General features: G+C 41.1%; 1 protein-coding gene across 3 annotated transcripts in view; it reads left to right on the plus strand.

Annotated features, from left to right (window-relative positions):
* Positions 1 to 20,963, plus strand: part of PTCHD1 (patched domain containing 1) — a 75,623-nt gene that overhangs the window by 18,777 nt on the left and 35,883 nt on the right. The gene's annotated exons all lie outside the window — the stretch shown is intronic.

Below are 20,963 nucleotides of genomic sequence, written 5' to 3' on the forward strand. Positions count from 1 at the left end.
GAATTACATTAGAGTTATCAGAGAAAAAAATTGCAAGGAGAGAATGAAGATAAATAGTTAAAGGGTTAAAAGGAAAAAAAAATCAACCTAAAATCCAATATCCAGCAAAATTACGCTTCAAAGTGAAGGAGATATAAAGACTTGCTCAGACAGAAACAGTGAATTCATCGCCAGCAGTCTTGTCCCACAAAAAGTGTTATAAGAAGTTGTTCAAGAAAAAGGAAAATTATATAGGTCAGAAACTCAAATCTATATAAAAAAGAGTATTAGAGAAGGAATAAATGAAGCTGAAGTAAAATATTTTTATTTTTCTTTTTTTTTTTTTTTTTTTTTTGAGACGGAGTCTCGCTCTGTAGCCCAGGCTGGAGTGCAGTGGCCGGATCTCAGCTCACTGCAAGCTCCGCCTCCCGGGTTCACGCCATTCTCCAGCCTCAGCCTCCCGAGTAGCTGGGACTACAGGCGCTGCCACCTCGCCCGGCTATTTTTTGTATTTCTTAGTAGAGACGGGGTTTCACCGTGTTAGCCAGGATGGTCTCGATCTCCTGACCTCGTGATCCGCCCATCTCGGCCTCCCAAAGTGCTGGGATTACAGGCTTGAGCCACCGCGCCCGGCCAAAATATTTTTATTTTTCTTACTCTTAATTGATCTGAAACAACTTCATTTAAATCAATAATAGTAACAATATATTGTATGATTATAACATGGATAAGTGAAATGAATGGCAGCCATGTCACAAAGCATGTGAGGGAGGAATTGGGAATACCCTGTTATAACTGCACCACATATAAACCAGTATTATTTAAAGGTGAACTTAAATTAGGTATAAATGTGTATTGTAAGTGCTATGGCAACCACTAAATTTTTTTGTAAAGAAGTAAAATTGATATACTAACAGAGAAGATAAAATGCTCAATTAAAACCAGAGAAGGCAGAAAAAGAGGAGGTAAAAAAAAAACAAGAACAAATGCAAAAAAAAAAAAAAAAACACAAAACAGAGAACAGTTACCACCATGGTAGATATAATAGATACTAATTCTATCAATAATCACTTTAAGTGTGAATGGTATAAATATGCCAAGTAAAAGATGATGACTGTCAAAGTGGATAATGAAAAAAAGAGACCTAACTCTGTATTGTCTATAAGAAACCCACTTTAAATATAAAGAGTCATACAGTTAAAAGTAAAGGGATGGAGAAAGATATACCATGCTAATACTGCTAACCAAGAGAAAGCTAGAGTAGCTATGTTCATTTCAGATGAAGCTAACATCAGAACAAGAACAATTATCAGGAATAAAGAGGGGTATTACCTAATTATAAAGAGATCAATCCTCCAAGAAGATACAACAATCCTAAATATGTATGTACTTAACAACAGAGCATCAAAATACATGAGGCAGGAACTGATAGAGCTGAAAGGAGAAATAGACAAATCCATTATTATAGTTGGAGACTTCAGCATTCCTCTGTCAGTAATTGATTAAAAAAAAAAAACAGGCAGAAAATAAGTAAGGATATAGATGATCAAGACAGAGTAAGGGACAGCATGTCTACTACTCTGGGAAGATTCATGATCCAACTCTAATAAGGGTACCTGTTGCAGAGTGGAGGGGTTAAATTAGAGAATCAAGACACTGGAGATAGGGAGACGCCTTTTGTGCACCCAAGGAGCTGTTGTAAGTCTGCAGGCAGAAGGCTTGGAATAGAAGAGCTGTAGAAAGAGAAGAAAGGACATAGATCAGACCACCATTTCCCAAAATGTGTTCTAGGAAAGCTCCCTTTAGTGCTGTTAAAAAAAAAAAAAAATGAGCTCTGTGGCCAAATAGCTTTGGCAAACAATAGATGTGGTACCCCCATATCAGATCCTCATATTGCATGCACATTATCATAGTAAAGGCTCTAAAAAGTTCCTCTGTAAAGAAACCTATTTAAGTCTGTCCAGTTTGGCATTTCTCAAATCTATTTGATATGAATATTTTTTACTTTTTTGGTGGCCCCTATCAACATCCCAAGAATCTAATGTGCTTCAGAACATACACTAAAAATACCAGCCCAAAGATTGGGTGATAGAATTAATAAGACTTGAAGATCATTGGCTCTGGGAGTCATCAAAGGGAAAAGGGTGACGTTGGCTTAGAAGTTTCCCAGCTGGGTGAGTAGAAAGAGGATGATACTGTGTTAACCATTACAGGAAACAGGTGGAAGAACAAATTTGGAGAAAAGGATTCAGCTGTTGTATATATGCCAGTTGAAATACTCCCATAGCATTTATTTGCAAATCTTCAGGAGGCAGATGGAAATTAAGATCTGGAGTTTGAAGAAAAGGTGAAGTGTTGATGTGAACTGGTGATTGGTCTGTGTAAAGGTGACAAGTCAAACCATGGAGGTGGAATTCATTGCCTGTGAAGAATATATTCTGTTATAACAAGATCAGAAGTGCCAAGGACCATCTTGAGTAACATCAAATTTACAAATAGGCAAAGGTAGAGAAGTCAGATAGAAGAATACTGAGAAAACTAGGTCGAAAGATAGCAGGAGAGGAAAGAGTTGAGTCATGTATTCGTTATGGGAGAAAGAAAGGGTTTCAGTCAAACTACAAATATTTACTGAGTACCTTTGTTTGCTGGGCATATAGTAGAGGATGCAGCAGTGAAGAAAGCATGCTCATGCCTTACCAGAGCCTACTGGATTCCCATGAAATTATGGATTCCATTTTCATGGGACTCTAGTAGGCTCTGTCTACTTTTCCTATCCTGATTCAAATGGGATGTCAGTATGACAACTCCTATGATTTGCCATGAATGGGAAACCAAGTGCCATCTTCAAAATTTCAGGTCTTAAATCTATAGGAGGAAGCCAACATCATTTTGGAGCCATGAATATTGTCCAAACTCCATCTGTTGCTCAGAATGGAATTTCGGGGGAATCATTGGACAGTATGGCTCAGCAGACTCCTGTAGGTAATGCTGCTGTATCCTCAGTTGACTCACTATGTTCACACAAAAGATGTTGGACAACTTATACAATTTTACTTCATCGTTTGCTGTCTCTCAGGCCCAGATGACACCAAGCCTATATGAAATGTTCATTCTGGAAAATGTGTTTCTGAAATGGTATGAAAACTTTCAAAGATGACTAGCACAGAACCCTCTCTTTTGGAAAATATAATTTGAATAAAATAATTTTTAATGGATTCTGAAATTTGCCATGTTTTGAAGATAACTGACTCCATTCAAAAGTATGAAGTCAAAGAATCATGAAACCTAGGTTTAAAAACTTAGTGACTGAAGCTTAATTAAAATCTTTATTAAAAATTAAAAACATTGAAAAATGAAAAAAATGCTTAACCATCTCAAGATATTTTTAAGTACTCCCTTGACTTTTTATTATTGACTTAACTGTGTGCCTCTGCTCAGAGTTTAAGGAAATGAAAATTTAAAAAGTAGCCATTGAATTTATCTTCTTAGAAGTCATTGTTGAGTTTTGGTTGAGTGCTAGGATAGAATCTAGACTGTAGTGGTTTGAGAAGTGAGTGGGAGGTGAGAAAATAAAGTTAGCAAGCACAAATCACTCTTTGAGGTATAGTTGGAGACATCAAATGTAAAGGGTTTATTAAAGAAGGGGAGGTGTGGCAGAAGGTGGAAAGGACATGGGGTTAATGAGGCCTTTTTTAAAATATGGGAGAGACATGAACATATTTTAAAGCCCATGGGAAAGAATTAGTAGAGTTTGAGGACATGGGAGAAGAAGGAATAAACTGTACTAGAAAGAAGGAAAGGAATCGTTTGTAGGGACATGGATGCAGCTGGAAACCATCATTCTCAGCAAACTATCGCAAGAACAGAAAACCAAACACCGCATGTTCTCACTCACAGGTGGGAACTGAACAATGAGATCACTTGGACTCGGGAAGGGGAACATCACACACCGGGGCCTATCACGGGGAGGGGGGAGGGAGGAGGGATTGCATTGGGAGTTACACCTGATGTAAATGACGAGTTGATGGGTGCTGATGAGTTGATGGGTGCAGCACACCAACATGGCACAAGTATACATATGTAACAAACCTGCACGTTATGCACATGTACCCTAGAACTTAAAGTATAATAATAATAATTTTAAAAAATTAAAAAAAAAAAAAGAAGGAAAGGAAAAACAAAACCCAGTGAAAGCAATTGAACTTAAAGAGAGAGACAGAGCCATGGCCTTGATTTTCACAGGAGGGCAAGAAGGGAGCAGGCTTAGGTATTTATATGGTGGCAGCAAGTTGGTAATTCCCATCTGGCTTGGGTTTGCTCTGGAAGATAAAAAACAAGGTCAGCAGCTGAAAATGAGTTTTGTCGAGTACTAAAGAAAGAACATTCTAATATCTGTGAGCTTGGCGACCAATTGACAAGGGAATGAGAAGAGCCTAGGTCCTAATGTGGAAGCAATCTCTTACAGAATTTGAGTATGAAAGCAAAGGGACAGTCTCTCCTTCCCTTTTATCTCAAGATGAGCAAAAGTATAGAGAAGAAATTGAAGTGGAAGTATGTTGAGAGAGTTCACATAGGGTATATTTAAATTTCAGAAGAAGAATATGGATTATAAAGTAAGAAAGAATTATTAACTCCAAGAATTATTTGGCATTTGAATAGCTCATCAGAGGAGACTGGAATGACCTAGAATGGTTTAAACAGAGGTTGGGATGGTGTGGCCTCCGAGGATCACACAGCCTTTCAATTTCATCACATATCTCAGTGGTTCTCAACCCTGGCTACATATTAGAATCACCATAGTAACTCAAATATACTGTACCCAGGCCTTAAACCCATGGATTCTCATTTCATTGGTCTAAAAACAGTGGCCTACTCCAAATACAGTCCCACAGACTGGCAGCATCAGTAGCACTGTCAGTCACCTGGGACCGTGTTAGAACTGCAGACTCTCAGGCTTCACCCAGAACTACTAAATCAGAATCTGCATTTTAACAAGATCCTTAGTTGATTTGTACACATCTTAAAGTCTGAGAAGTGCTAGACTAAAGCATGGTCTGAAGTGGGGCCAAACTTTGGTACTTATTTGAAGCTCCCCTAGGAAATTCTAATGTGCAGTTAGAGTTAGGAACTGCTGCTAGATAGAAAAAGAGATCATTTTAAAACTGTATTAAGCGCATGTGATAAAATCTCATTGTATTCTATATACACACAAAAAAAGAATGAATGTAAAAACTGGTCAAAACCAAATAAGGCCTGTCACATTGTACCAAAGTCAGTTATGTGGTTTTGGTAATTTACTATAGTAATGAAAGATATTAGGGGAAGCTGAGTAAGGGATACATGGGAACTCTAAACTATATTTGCAACTTCTCATGAGTCTTAAATAAAAAGGTTTTTTTTTTTTTTTTTTTAAATTTAAGCTAGGCCGGGCACAGTGGCTCATGCCTGTAATCCCAGTGCTTTGAGAGGCCAAGGCAGGCGGACCACCTGAGTTTGAGACCAGCCTGACCAACATGGAGAAACCCCGTCTCTACTAAAAAAAAAAAAAAAATGCAAAATTAGCCAGGCGTGGTGGTGCATGCCTCTAATCCCAGCTACTCAGGAGGCTGAGGCAGGAGAATTGTTTGAACCTGGGAGGCGGAGGTTGCGGTGAGCAGAGATCACGCCATTGCACTCCAGCCTGGGCAACAAGAGCGAAACTCTGTCTCAAAAAGAAAAAAAAAAAAAAAAAGATTTAAGCTAAGAGAGCCTGCCTAAGATGAAGAGTAACTGTTTTCCATCATCATCTAAGATGTACATGGGCTCCATCATTTATTCGTAGGGGAGCCATTAAAGGATTTAAAGCAGAGGAAAGACAGATTTGGATTTGTGTTTTAGAAAAACAAGTCTGGTGGCATATGAAGGGTTGATTGAAAGCAAAAAAGCTAAGTTAAAAAGCTGTTTCTGCCATCCACATAGATTATAAGGGCTAGAACCAAATCAGGAGCAATGGAAATGGAGTAGGAGAGGATGGATTTGAGAGATTTGGGAAGCAAGGTCAACAAGATTTTATGAATGATGCAGGGTTTCTCAATCTTGGCTGTGTGTTATAGTCTCCTGGGAAGCTTTTTAAAATACAGATACCTAAAACCTCGCCAAGAGATTCTGATTTAATGGTATGAGGGTGGGCCCATGTATCTGAGTTTGTAAAGTTCCTCAGGTGGTCCAAATGGTCAGGGTTTAGAGGGGCTAGATCAGAGACTCGGGCTGAGGAAGCGGGAAGTACAGCCTCATAGGTTTTTAATCAAGTATTCCAGGAACCAGCATGGATGAGGAGGAGGTAGCAAAGGTACAGCCTGGGAAAATTAGAGAGGTAGCCCTTCCTCTTCCATTTGTTTTATGTTGAGAAAAACCACAAAACTTTGAGATAACATGTGTAAAGCTATAATCCTTCCAACCTATCTATCTTCCCATGGCCTGTCTAGACAAACAGATTTAAAAAAAAAAAAAAAATTGGCCGGGCGCGGTGGCTCAAGCCTGTAATCCCAGCACTTTGGGAGGCCGAGACGGGCGGATCATGAGGTCAGGAGATCAAGACCATCCTGGCGAACACGGCGAAACCCCGTCTCTACTAAAAACACAAAAAATTAGCCGGGCGTGGTGGCGGCGCCTGTAGTCCCAGCTACTCGGGAGGCTGAGGCAGGAGAATGGCGGGAACCCGGGAGGCGGAGCTTGCAGTGAGCTGAGATCCGGCCACTGCACTCCAGCCTGGGCGACAGAGCGAGACTCCGCCTCAAAAAAAAAAAAAAAAAAATTCAGTTGTTTGTGCCATCTAAACATAACCTCAGCTTGTTTTACACACACAGAAACACACAACTTTCTTGTCAATCCCAAAATGTGAAGTACATATATCTATAAAGAAATCGTCCGGAAATCATCAGGAAACTGGGCTAGAATGGTTTGGGAACAAGGTGACATTCTTTTTTTTTTTTTTTTTTGAGATGGAGTCTTGCTCTGTCACCCAGGCTGGAGTGCAGTGGCACGATCTCAGCTCACTGCAACCTCTGCCTCCCAGGTTCAAGCAATTCTCCTGCCTCAGCCTCCCAAGTAGCTGGCACTACAGGCACGGGCCACCATGCCCAGCTGATTTTTGTATTTTTAGTAGAGATGGAGTTTCACCATGTTGGCCAGGATAGTCTCGATCTCTTGACCTCATGATCCGCCCACCTCAGCCTCCCAAAGTGCTGGGGTTACAGGCATGAGCCACCGAGCCCGGCCAAAATTCTTGTTTTTGTTTTTTTTTTTTAACTGCTGCTAGCCATTCTGCATATTTCGGAAAGCCCCTCCCAAGTTGTCTCCTAAAGTCCACCCAAACATTGTTCCCATCTTTCTCCAGGGAAATCTTTGATTTTGTGTAGGTTTGCTTTTATTCATGTAAGGCTTTTTTTTGGTGTGGTCGGGGGGGAGCCAGCCAATTGATGCAACAGGTATGGAGTGTGGTTGCTCCTGCTCCCTGCCCACTGGGGCAGCAGGGTAGCAGGCACAGCAAAGCTTCCTCAGGACTCACTGCTAATAGACCCCGAGCTTCCATGGAAAGTGTCCTGTGAGTATGCACCCTACCCTCAGATTCACACGTTGAAAGCAGCCAGTGGCTGACAGATTGTCTTTTACAGGGTGATCTGCCAAAGCCACCAGTCTGCCTGATAAAAACAGAGGTTTCCCTACTGAGAGTTGCTTGCCGCCTATTGGGGTCTCTCTTTATAAATTTGTGTGCAAAGCACCATGAAAATGTTTCCACCTCAAAATGGTCTGCTCTTTAGCATTTCACTTTTCCCTTTTAGGACGTTTTTGCTCCTTTTCAACTGAAAAAAGTTACAAAGCCCAGTAATAGCCATTATAATAATGCATAAGCACATCACAGATTTTAACAATTATTTTAAGTGGTTAGTGTGAGAAAACATTAAGGTGGCATTTCAGGGCTACTGCTATGTTCCAGGTTCTTCTGTTATGTTATGTCTCAGCTTCTATGAGCTATGTTATTTACAAGGTAAAAGAGTAACACCTAATCTCATTCATTTCTTAAGTGAACCCAAACTTAGTTTGAGATCTGTAGGCTGGTTTAAATTGATTCTGGTAAAGTTACTTCAGCCTGGAAAAGGAGAAAAGAAATGATAGACTGAGAATTTTTAAATGTTTTATTCTCATTCCAATGTGCTAGCCGTTCTACAAATGCATATATTAATATCTGCCTGTGTATTCCCTTGAGAGCTGGGCTGCAAAAGCGTTGCTATACATTTTGGTTTGGTTTTGTTTTTAAACTGCCACAGTATCTTTACTTTTACAAACATAAAAGTATATATACTTATTTTAACAATCATCCTTTCCCACATGTTCTGTTTCCTCTTGTTTGCTTGCTTTTTTGTTTGCTTGTTTTGCTTTTTTTTCCCCTGAGTCTTTCAGACTTAGCTAGTACTTTTGCTTAATCACTTCTCAATATTTAACAAGGTTTCAGGACATGCAAGGGGAAGCTGTTTAATGCATGCTGGTGATGCCAAGGAGATTGTACAACAGTATGTTGGCTTGTCCAAAATGTTTCTATCTTGAGTATTGTGTGCCTACTCTCCACATGCACCGTGCTGGGAGCGGGGATGTAACAAATAACAAGATTCAGCTCCTTTCTTCAAAGAGCTGAAAGAAGATGCCATTATAATATTTCAAGTGATAAAACAGATGTGTATACACCCTGGGGACCAGGGAGGATCTAAACTGCATTTCTAGGGCAGGCTTCCTGGAGGAGGTTATGCCTGAGCTAAGCCCATCACTTCTCACAAATCCAAACTCTTACAAGGGAGGGCAGAGGACTACAACTTGACTGCTCACTCTGCAGCCCTTTCAGAAACAGCCCCAGTTTCTTATTAGTGCTGATTTGCACCAGCTTCTTCCCCAGAATAGAGGACAGGGCTCTAAAAAGTGCCCTGTAAATCCCTTCCTGCCTCACATCAAATCAGTCACTGCAGAATATCACATCCAGTAAACGTTGCCATTGTACCTCCAGCAAAAAGAGAAGTGCTGCTTCTCAAAAAGAATACCACCCTCACATCATGAGAGAGGCAGTTGCTCTATGACAACGCCACTAGACAGCCAGGACAAATACGGGATTTCCAGGCATTAAATTAAAACCATCATGCACTTCACAAATAGCAACTTTTGGGTGAAGGTGCCAGCTACATTTTCTGATTGAGATGGGGAAATGTTTCTCAATGCACAGAAGAGTACTGAACACCTGTGATGGGCTTTTCTGCCAGGCATTTCATCTATGTTGTCTCATTCTGGAGTCAACAAGACAGTAATCCCATTTTGATGATCGGGAAGCTGATGCTCAGAAGGGTGACTTGCTCAAGGTCGTCAGGAAGTGACTAACGTAGTTTGGTATGAATACAAGTCTGTATGACTTAAGTGTCAGACTCTTTCTACCATACCAGGCTGCCGCTGGGACTCTTCTTTCTTGCAGTATTTACAGTTTAGCTCACTGGTCTTGAAGTTAGATACTCTCTCACAGAACAGTAAGGAAAAGACAAAGCAGCCTAATACCCAAGGGGCAAAAGGCTTCATTAGGTACTTTGGAAAAGAAGATAGCCACAGGGGTAATGAGCATGTGGAAAGTTGCCTAGTTTCAGTCATCATGGAAATGTGAATTAAAATCAAAATGAGATACCAGTACACACCCATCAGAGTGATAAAAATTAAAAAAGACTGACATTACCAAGTGTTGCTGAGGATATGGGGTAACTGGAACTCTCATATATTGCTGGTGAGACTGTAAAATGTTATGATCACTTTGGGAAACTTAAACTAAATATATGCCTACTCTGTGATCCCAAAATTCCAGCCCTGAGTCTATATACCCAGTGATGTGCTGGGGCTGGCTCCTACTGACTCCTGAAAGCTGACTGGGTGCATCTTTTCCTAACTCCCACCCCCTTGGTAGCTGAAAATTGGCCATGGTGGGGTATTCACAAACCAGAGCTATTATTATTATTATTATTATACTTTAAGTTCTAGGATACATGTGCACAACATGCAGGCTCATGACATAGGTATACACATGCCATGCTGGCCCGCTGCACCTATCAACCTGTCATTTACATTAGGTATTTCTCCCAAAGCTATCCTTCCCCCCGCCCCCCACCCCACAACAGGCCCCAGTGTGTGATGTTCCCACCCAGTGTCCAAGTGTTCTCACTGTTCAGTTCCCACCTATGAGTGAGAACGTGCGGTGTTTGGTTTTCTGTCCTTGTGATAGTTTGCTCAGAATGATGGTTTCCAGCTTCATCCATGTCCCTGCAAAGGACATGAACTCATCCTTTTTTATGGCTGCATAGTATTCCATGGTGTATATGTGCCACATTTTCGTAATCCAGTCTATCATTGATGGACATTTGGGTTGGTTCCAAGTCTTTGCTTTTGTGAATAGTACCACAGTAAACATACGTGTGCATGTGTCTTTATAGTAGCATGATTTATAATCCTTTGGGTATACACCCAGTAATGGGATCACTGGGTCAAATGGTATTTCTAGCTCTAGATCCTTGAGGAATCACCACACTGTCTTCCACAATGGTCAAACAAGTTTATACTCCCACCAACAGTGTAAAAGCATCCGCATTTCTCCACATCCTCTTCAGCATCTGTTGTTTCCTGACTTTTTAATGATCGCCATTCTAACTGGTGTGAGATGGTATCTCATTGTGGTTTTGATTTGCATTTCTCTGATGACCAGTGATGATGAGCATTTTTTCATGTGTCTGTTGGCTGCATAAATGTCTTCTTTTGAGAAGTGTATGTTCATATCCTTTGCCCACTTTTTGATGGGGTTGTTTGTTTTTTTCTTGTAAATTTGTTTAAGTTCTTTGTAGGTTCTGGATATTAGCCCTTTGTCAGATGGGTAGATTGCAAAAATTTTCTCCCATTCTGTAGGTTGCCTGTTCACTCTGATGGTAGTTTCTTTTGCTGTGCAGAAGTTCTTTAGTTTAATTAGATCCTATTTGTCTATTTTGGCTTTTGTTGCCATTACTTTTGGTGTTTTAGTCATGAAGTCCTTGCCCATGCCTATGTCCTGAATGGTATTACCTAGGTTTTCTTCTAGGATATTCATGGTTTTAGGTCTAACATTTAAGTCTTTAATCCATCTTGAATAAATTTTTGTATAAGGTCCATTAATTTTTGTATAGGGATCCAGTTTCAGCTTTCTACATATGACTAGCCAGTTTTCCCAGGACCATTTATTAAATAGAGAATCCTTTCCCCATTTCTTGTTTTTGTCAGGTTTGTGAAAGATCAGATGGTTGTAGATGCATGGTGTTACTTCTGAGGCCTCTGTTCTGTTCCATTGGTCTATATCTCTGTTTTGGTACCAGTACCATGCTGTTTTGGCTACTGTAACCTTGTACTATAGTTTGAAGTCAGGTAGCATGATGCCTCCAGCTTTGTTCTTTTTGCTTAGGATTGACTTGGCAATGTGGGCTCTTTTTTGGTTCCATATGAACTTTAAAGTAGCTTTTTCCAATTCTGTGAAAAAAGTCATTGGTAACTTGATGGGGATGGCACTGAATCTATAAATTACCTTGGGCACTATGGCCATTTTCACAATATTGATTCTTCCTATCCATGAGCATGGTATGTTCTTCCATTTGTTTGTGTCCTCTTTTATTTCACTGAGCAGTGGTTTGTAGTTCTCCTTGAAGAGGTCCTTCACATCCCTTGTAAGTTGTATTCCTAGGTGTTTTATTCTCTTTGTAGCAGTTGTGAATGAGAGTTCATTCATGATTTGGTTCTCTGTTTGTCTGTTATTGGTGTGTAGGAATGCTTGTGATTTTTGCACATTGATTTTGTATCCTGAGACTTTGCTGAAGTTTCTTATCAGCTTAAGGAGATTTTGGGCTAAGACGATGGGATTTTCTAAATATACAATCATGTCATCTGCAAACAGGGACAATTTGACTTCCTCATTTCCCAATTGAATACCCTTTATTTCTTTCTCTTGCCTGATTGCCCTGGCCAGAAATTCCAACACTATGTTGAATAGGAGTGGTGAGAGAAGGCATCCCTGTCTTGTGCCAGTTTTCAAAGGGAATGCTTCCAGTTTTTGCCCATTCAGTATGATATTGGCTGTGGGTTTATCATAAAAAGCTCTTATTATTTTGAGATACTTTGCATCGATACCTAGTTTATTGAGAGTTTTTAGCATGAAGGGCTGTTGAATTTTCGTGATGACCTTTTCTGCATCTATTGAGAAAATCATGTGGTTTTTGTCGATGGTTCTGTTTATGTGATGGATTACGTTTATTGATTTGTGAATGTTGAACCAGCCTTGCATCCCAGGGATACAGCCAACTTGATTGTGGTGGATAAGCTTTTTGATGTGCTGCTGGATTCGGTTTGCTAGTATTTTATTGAGGATTTTTGCATCAATGTTCATCAGGGATATTGATCTAAAATTCTCTTTTATTGTTGTCTCTCTGCCAGGCTTTGCTATCAGGATGATGCTGGCCTCATAAAATGAGTTAGGGAGGATTCCCTCTTTTTCATTGACTGGAATAGTTTCAGAAGGAATGGTACCAGCTCCTCTTTGTACCTCTGGTAGAATTTGACTGTGAATCCATCTGGTCCTGGACTTTTTTTGGTTGGTTGGCTATTAATTATTGCCTCAATTTCAGAGCCTGTTATTGATCTATTCAGAGATTCAGTTTCTTCCTGGTTTAGTTTTGGGAGGGTGTATGTGTCCAGGAATTTATCCATTTCTTCTAGATTTTCTAGTTTGTTTGCATTCAGGTGTTTATAGTATTCTCTGATGGTAGTTTGTATTTCTGTGGGATTGGTGGTAATATCCCCTTTATCATTTTTTATTGTGTCTATTTGATTCTTCTCTCTTTTCTTCTTTATTAGTCTTGCTAGTTGTCTATTTTGTTGATGTTTTCAAAAAACCAGCTCCTGGATTCATTGATTTTTTGAAGGGTTTTTTGTGTCTCTATCTCCTTCAGTTCTGCTCTGATCTTAGTTATTTCTTGCCTTCTGCTAGCTTTTTAATTTGTTTGCTCTTGCTTCTCTGGTTCTTTTAATTGTGATGTTAGGGTGTCAATTTTAGATCTTTCCAGCTTTCCCTTGTGGGCATTTAGTGCTATAAATTTCCCTCTACACACTGCTTTAAATGTGTCCCAGAGATTCTGGTATGTTGTGTCTTTGTTCTCATTGGTTTCAAAGAACATCTTTATTTCTGCCTTCATTTTGTTATTTACCCAGTAGTCATTCAGGAGCAGGTTGTTCAGTTTCCAGGTAGTTGTGTGGTTTTGAGTGAGTTTCTTAATCCTGAGTTCTAATTTGATTGCACTGTGATCTGAGAGAGTTTGTTATAATGTCTGTTCTTTTACATTTGCTGAGGAGTGCTTTACTTCCAACTATGTGGTCAATATTGGAATAAGTGCGATGTGGTGCTGAGAAGAATGTATATTCTGTTGATTTGGGGTGGAGAGTTATGTAGATGTCTATTAGGTCTGCTTGGTGCAGAGCTGAGTTCAAGTCCTGGATATCCTTGTTAACCTCCTTTCTCGTTGATCTGTCTAATATTGACAGTGTGGTGTTAAAGTCTCCCATTATTATTGTGTGGGAGTCTAAGTCTCTTTGTAAGTCTCTAAGGACTTGCTTTATGAATCTGGGTGCTCCTGTATTGGGTGCATATATATTTAGGATAGTTAGCTCTTCTTGTTGAATTGATCCCTTCACCATTATGTAATGCCCTTCTTTGTCTCTTTTGATCTTTGTTGGTTTAAAGTCTGTTTTATCAGAGACTAGGTTTGCAACCCCTGCTTTTTTTGCCTTCCGTTTGCTTGGTAGTTCTTCCTCCATCCCTTTATTTTGAGCCTATGTGTGTCTCTGCATGTGAGATGGGTCTCCTGAATACAGCACACTGATGGGTCTTGACTCTTTATCCAATTTGCCAGTCTGTGTCTTTTAATGGGAGCATTTAGCCCGTTTACATTTAAGGTTAATATTGTTATGTGTGAATTTGATCCTGTCATTATGATGTTTGCTCATTATTTTGCCCATTAGTTGATGCATTTTCTTCCTAGCATTGATGGTCTTTACAATTTGGCATGTTTTTGCAGTGGCCGGTACTGGTTGTTCCTTTCCATGTTTAGTGCTTCTTTCAGGAGCTCTTGTAAGGCAGGCCTGGTGATGACAAAATATCTCACCATTTGCTTGTCTGTAAAGGATTTTATTTCTCCTTCACTTATGAAGCTTAGTTTGACTGGATATGAAATTCTGGGTTGAAAATTCTTTTCTTTAGGAATGTTAAATATTGGCCCCCACTCTCTTCTGGCTTGTAGAGTTTCTGCTGAGAGATCTGCTGATAGTCTGATGGGCTTCCTTTTGTGGGTAACCTGACCTTTCTCTTTGACTGCCCTTAACATTTTTTCCTTCATTTCAACCTTGGAGAATCTGACAATTACGTGTCTTGGGGTTGCTCTTCTCGAGGAGTATCTTTGTAGTGTTCTCTGATTTCCTGAATTTGAATGTTGGTCTGCCCTGCTAGGTTAGGGAAGTTCTCCTGGATAATATCCTGAAGAGTGTTTTCCAGCTTAGTTCCATTCTCCCCGTCACTTTCAGGTACACCAATCAAACGTAGATTTGGTCTTTTCACATAGTCCCATATTTCTTGGAGGCTTTGTTCATTTCTTTTTACTGTTTTTTCTCTAAACTTCTCTTCTCGCTTTATTTCATTAATTTGATCTTCAATCACTGACACCCTTTCTTCCACTTGATTGAATTGGCTATTGGAGCTTGTACATGTGTCATGTAGTTCTCATGTCATGGTTTTCAGTTCCATGAGGTCATTTAAGGTCTTCTCTACACTGTTTATTCTAGTTAGCCATTCATCTAATCTTTTTTCAAGGTTTTTAACTTCCTTGCAATGGGTTCGAATATCCTCCTTTAGCTTGGAGAAGTTTGTTATTACCAACCTTCTGAAGCCTACTTCTGTCAGCTCGTCAAAGTTGCTCTCCGTCCAGCTTTGTTCCATTGCTGGTGAGGAATTGTGATCCTTTGGAGGAGAAGAGGCATGCGGTTTTTAGAATTTTCAGCGTTTCTGCTCTGGTTTCTCCCCATCTTTGTGGTTTTATCTTCCTTTGGTCTTTGATGTTGGTGACCTACAGATGGGGTTTTGGTGTGGATATCCTTTTTGTTGATGTTGATGTTATTCCTTTCTGTTTGTTAGTTTTCCTTCTAACAGTCAGGACCCTCAGCTGCAGGTCTGTTGGAGTTTGCTGGAGGTCCACTACAGATCCTGTTTGCCAGGGTATCACCAGCGGAGGCTGCAGAACAGCAAATATTGCTGCCTGATCCTTCCTCTGGAAGCTTCATCCCAGAGGGGCACCCACCTGTATGAGGTGTCAGTCGGCCCTTAGTGGATGGTGTCTCCCAGTTAGGCTACATGGGGGTCAGGGACCCACTTGAGGAGGCAGTGTGTCTGTTCTCAGAGCCCAAACACTATGCTGGGAGAACCACTGCTCTCTTCAGAGCTGTCAGACAGGTACATTTAAGTCTGCAGAAGTTTCTGCTCCCTTTTGTTCAGCTATGCCCTGCCCCCAGAGGAATCTACAGAGGCAACAGGCCTTGCTGAGCTGCGGTGGGCTCTGCCCAGTTTCAGCTTCCTGGGCCGCTTTGTTTACCTACTGAAGCCTCAGCAATGGCAGACGCCCCTGCCCCTACCAGGCTGCTGCCTCACAGGTCGATCTCAGACTGCTGTGCTAGCAGTAAGCAAGGCTCCATGGGCATGGGACCTGCCGAGCAAAGCGCGGGATATAATCTCCTGGTGTGCCATTTGCTAAGACCATTGGAAAAGCACTGTATGTGGGTAGGAGTGTCCCGATTTTCCAGGTACAGTCTTTCACAACTGCCCTTGGGTAGGAAAGGGAAATCCCCCAACCCCTTGCGCTTCCTGGGTGAGGCAATGCCCTGCCCTGCTTCAGCTCACCCTCCATGGGCTGCACCCACTGTCCAACTGGTCCCAGTGAGATGAACCAGGTACCTCAGTTGGAAATGCAGAAATCACCTGTCTTCTGCATCGATCATGCTGTAAGCTGCAGACCGGCGCCGTTCCTACTGGGACATCTTGGAACAGAAGTCAACCTATTTTTTTTAGAGAACTGATTGTTCAGCATTTACCAACACACCACTATATACACCTGAGAGAAGTGAGTGCATATGTCTACCAAAGGCTATCTAAAAGAAAGTTTATAGCAGTTTTATGTATTAAAGAAAAACCAAACTGGAAATAACCCAAAGGTCCACCAACAGGAGAATGGAAAAGTAAATTGTGGTCTTTTCACACAGTGGAATACTGCACAGCAAAAATAAATAAAAATAACAGAGTACTGATAAGCACAATAATGTGGATAAATCTCACAAGCCTGTTAAGTAGAAGATGTCAGACACAGAAGATCGCATTCTACATGATTCTATTTTTAGGAAGCTGAAGAACAAGCAAGACTAACTGAAGTTGATAGAGTCAGAATATCTTTCCTCTGGGGATAGTGGCGGTATTAACTGGGAAAGGACATGAGGGGGCCCTCTGGGTACTGTAAATATGCTATGTCTTGATCTGAGCAATGTTTATGGGTATGTATATATAAAAATTCATTAAATATGCACTTAAGATTTGTACAATGTACTGTATATAAATTATACCTTAATTATGAAGAGTGTAGACACTCACACTCACACACACCAGACACCACACATACACACACAAACACACACACATATCCTATTCAGTGACCCTGTCAGTAAGGTGGAAGAGTTAGACTACCATCCCAGCAGTGTAGAACATCCAACAATGGTGAGTACCAAGAAGAAGAAAGGCAGCCTAAATCTTGGCAGACAAATCAGCCCAGTTTTACTGACATCCAACGCACTGCCATCATGGAGACTTTCAGCACCTGTACTGGCAGCAATGCCGATGCATGGAGAATTTGTCTCCATCAGCACATATTCCCCAGGCACATCACTGCCTGGGAAGGAATCCAGTGAACACATCAGCTGTCTCTCCCACACACCTACTGCCATAACAGCAGAAATCCAGAAATGTAAAGATAGGGACTTTCATCCAACTTGGGCAATATTCCAGCATTTGCTGTCAACAGAGAACACTGAAGCCCGAGACCTTACCTGTTGAGATGATCCGGAAGGTTGCAAAGAGGCTTCTAACTATGTCTCTAAGCTTTTATTCCAAATAAAGTAAAAGCCAAACAAATGCCTGCTTCCTTTATCATCAGCAAGAAGAAAAATAAGAGATCATGCCATCTCACAGCTCTCCATTCCTGGCAGGATGCAGGTCTAAGCCCTTCTTGAAGAATTATGGTGCATTCTCATCACCAGTATACCCTAGACCCAACATGTGATTGGCTTTAAGCCTTAACGAAAAGATTGGACTGTGTCCCAAATGAGGGTGAAGTGCAGTTGATAGCATCAGGCCATCTACACTCGTGAACTTGTCTGGGCCACTTGGAGAAATATTTATTGCATACCTACTGTGTTCATCATCATAAAAATGTGCCTACCATCAAAAGACTGAGTATGAAGAGAAGCTCACAAGATCCTAGCTTTATGCCCTAAGGGTTGAGTGTTGTGTATTCAAATATGGCTGTGTGAAAATAATACAAGACTTTGGGGAGTTGGTTTTAGAATGGTTTAGTGTTTTGAGGACACTAGGAAACTCTAATTCCAGAGGCTATGAGCATTATTGGACATTGTCTTAGTTTGGGTTCCCCCAGAAGCCAATCCGGAAACAAGAAATCAAGTAAAGGCAGCTTACTCGGGAGGTATAGGGCAACCAGAAGGGAGCAGAGGGGAGAGACAGAAAGAGGAAGGAGCCTAAAAGGGCCTGTAATTAAGCAGGCCACTTCTGTGGGCAACTAGAGCACAATCACACTGGGGGAAGCTCTGGGAACCAGTTTAAAACACACCCCAAAGTGATCCCACCCATGGGGAGGGAGCTGGGTATTTATAGGCCAAGTCCCATCTGTCATTGGTTGAGGGATGCTCCTAAGGAGTGTTAATTCCCCAGCACTTCTGGCCTGCCAAGCAGATGGTGAAGTGGGCTCTGTGACAAAGAAGTGTGGGTGCTGGCATTTGAAGTCGGGCAGGTGTGCTCTCAAGAGATAAGGGCTAGAGGATATGAGCAGAGTACCAGCTGCATCTGCTGCAGAGGAACTTAAAGCAATTGGCCAGGAACTTCTGTGCTTGTATAGTCTATGACTGCACTTTAGAAGTATGCATACAGAAAAGTGAAAAGCCACACATCAGCTAAATCTACATATCTATAAATCTACAATTGATAGATGGCACATTAAGATCCAAACCTGGGAAATGCAGCCCAAATGTTTAATCAGTACCATGGAGCTGAAAGTTGTCATCCCGTTCTATTACCTGGCTTATTGCCTTGGCTAAGCTGTCCAAATCTATAAAAAAGTAAAGGCATAAACCTTCTGTCTCCTTCAAGCTAGTATGACCCCCACAGTTCAGACCTTCATTTCATCAGTGAACTAGTTGTTGCATTTGTGTCTTATTTTGTCTCCCTGGTTACACTCTTCATCCCTTCCAATCTGTCTACCACACTGCAGGCAGAGTGATCTTCCCAAGACACACTTCTGATCATTTCATCCCCTGACTAAAATCTTTGATTGACTCGCAGTTGCCCACAGGACAAAATCTGTCTTCCAAGTTCAACTAACAAGGCCTTGTGTGATTGGGACCTTGCCTGCCCCTCTGGCTTTCCTCTCCGTTTTCCGACCAGCCTGAATTACTTCCATTTCCCCTGACATCCTTTTTGTGCCTCTGAAACTTTGTCCATGCCTTAGCTTCCACCTGAAATACTCTGTCAACCAGTTCCACACCCTGAGCCAAACCTCTGCCCAGAATTAACTTTTCCTCATTCTTGGGTCCTAATTTAAAAGTCAGTTCATCCTAGAAATCATCCTTGATGTCTGCTAGGCCAGTGTGGGTGCCCTTCCCTTAATACTCTGCACTTCTTTTGTCTTAGAACTCCACAAAGGTTTTGTAATTGCCTCGTTGCTTGTCTTTATCTCCCACAGTTTGAATTTTCTGTGAGGGCAGAACCATGTTTGTCTTGTTCACATGGCTTGAGGTAAGATTTACTAATAGTTACTAATAAACTTCAATGAATGAATGAATGAGAAGATCCTCCCTCATCTGGCCCCTGTCTCCTTTCCAGCTTTTATTCCGTTGCACACTCACCACTGCTACACACATGCTCCTGGTACACACACACACACACACCCCTGCATCCCCCTCACATACGCATATATCCTAGACAGCAACATACTAGACTCCCTATACCTCTTTAGCCATTCCTGTCATAGCACTGTAACACTCACTGCACTTTGTGGTTCGCTTGTGCTAACCAATTCTGAGAATCTGCCTGAAGTCCCTCCACTAAACTCTAAGTTACTTGAGGATAAAGTTATGTCTTAATGTTCTTTATCTCTCCAGGGCTTACATAATGCCCAGTATGGTAGAGACCCTTAATATATGTTGAGTAAATGCATCATTGCTATCATTGGTGATGAAGTGCAGAAGACTTTATCAGCATGACTTCTAATTCTCAACAAAGCAAAAAAGCCCTGGCCTCCCACCTGCCCAGTGTCTGAGACCCATCACAGACTTCACATCTGCGAGCCTCGCAAATTTTCATTAGCCAAATTAGCAAGCCATTGTCACCATTAAAGCAAGATAGAATCACCCAGAGTGACATCTTTGAACATGAAAGCAATCTTTGCTCCTGGCTGGGCAAATCACTTCCAGAAGCCACATGCCAGTGAGACAGCTTAGTAGAAGCTATCTGTCAATTTCAGTAGGGCTGGTGTGCTCAGGGAAGGTAGGTGAAATGTTCTGAGGGTCCTATGGATGCACTCCACCTCTAAAGTAGCAAGCAAAACCAGGCTGCAGGATAACTGAATCTTGCCAATACATCAGAGTCTTCACATGGAAGGAAGTTGCAATAGTGGGAGCATAGGTGTGGTTGGAAGTGGTTACAGACAGAAGTTTTTCCAAATTCTTTTCCTGGAGACCTTTATGATGACAGGATAGGGTTACATGCAATATTCTAGGTTCCATCAGCAGCAATGGGCTGCAAACCAAAGGACTGTCACCTCAGGTCTGCTGTGAGGCATAAGCAGATGAAGTTACATCAGTGCTTGCATCGTCTGAGACATCCAAAGATAGGAAGGGTATACAACCTAGTTTGCTTGTGATAGTCCCATTTTATGCCTATTGTTCCTGTGAAATTAACACTGCCCTCTTGCACTCCCAAAAGTGTTCCAGTTTGAATGAGAAATTATATGGTCACACTACCCATCAACAGCATGAACAGGAGGACATGGCATTGGATGGAAGGTACACAGAAATTCTTACAATAGGCTCCAGACTTCTGTATTTTAAAAAAACAAAACAAAACAAAACTTTCTCTTCAAAATAAAAAGAAATACAAAAAAAAAAATACACATGAAAAATTCAAACTACCCTATAATTAAGCATAGCACATAATTACTTCAGTCCCCAGTTGCCTACCTAAATTGTTTCTCTGCTCTTATTTTTTTAGATTATAGTTTAACCATATCCATTTGTCTAACGAGACCAGCCATTTGACTGCAGCATGTAAGCAACAGGACCAAATTCAATGTCATCTGTTTATTTAAGATGTAAATGATATGCATGTAGCACAGTAGCCTTTGGGTACAAATGAAGTATCATTCAATGTCACCAGAGAAATATAAATCAGCAAGAAGGAACAAACACTGAAGGTTTCATCAGCACATCTTTGTTGGGCTCCTTTTATGTGCCAGGCACTACTCTAGGTAATTGGAATAGGATTGAGCGAAACAGACAAAATCCCTGCCCTCGTGAAGCAGGTATATTCTAGTGTTAAACTG

The sequence above is a fragment of the Macaca mulatta genome, chromosome X (genome assembly GCF_049350105.2).
Source record: "Macaca mulatta isolate MMU2019108-1 chromosome X, T2T-MMU8v2.0, whole genome shotgun sequence".
Taxonomy (NCBI): Eukaryota; Metazoa; Chordata; class Mammalia; order Primates; family Cercopithecidae; genus Macaca; species Macaca mulatta.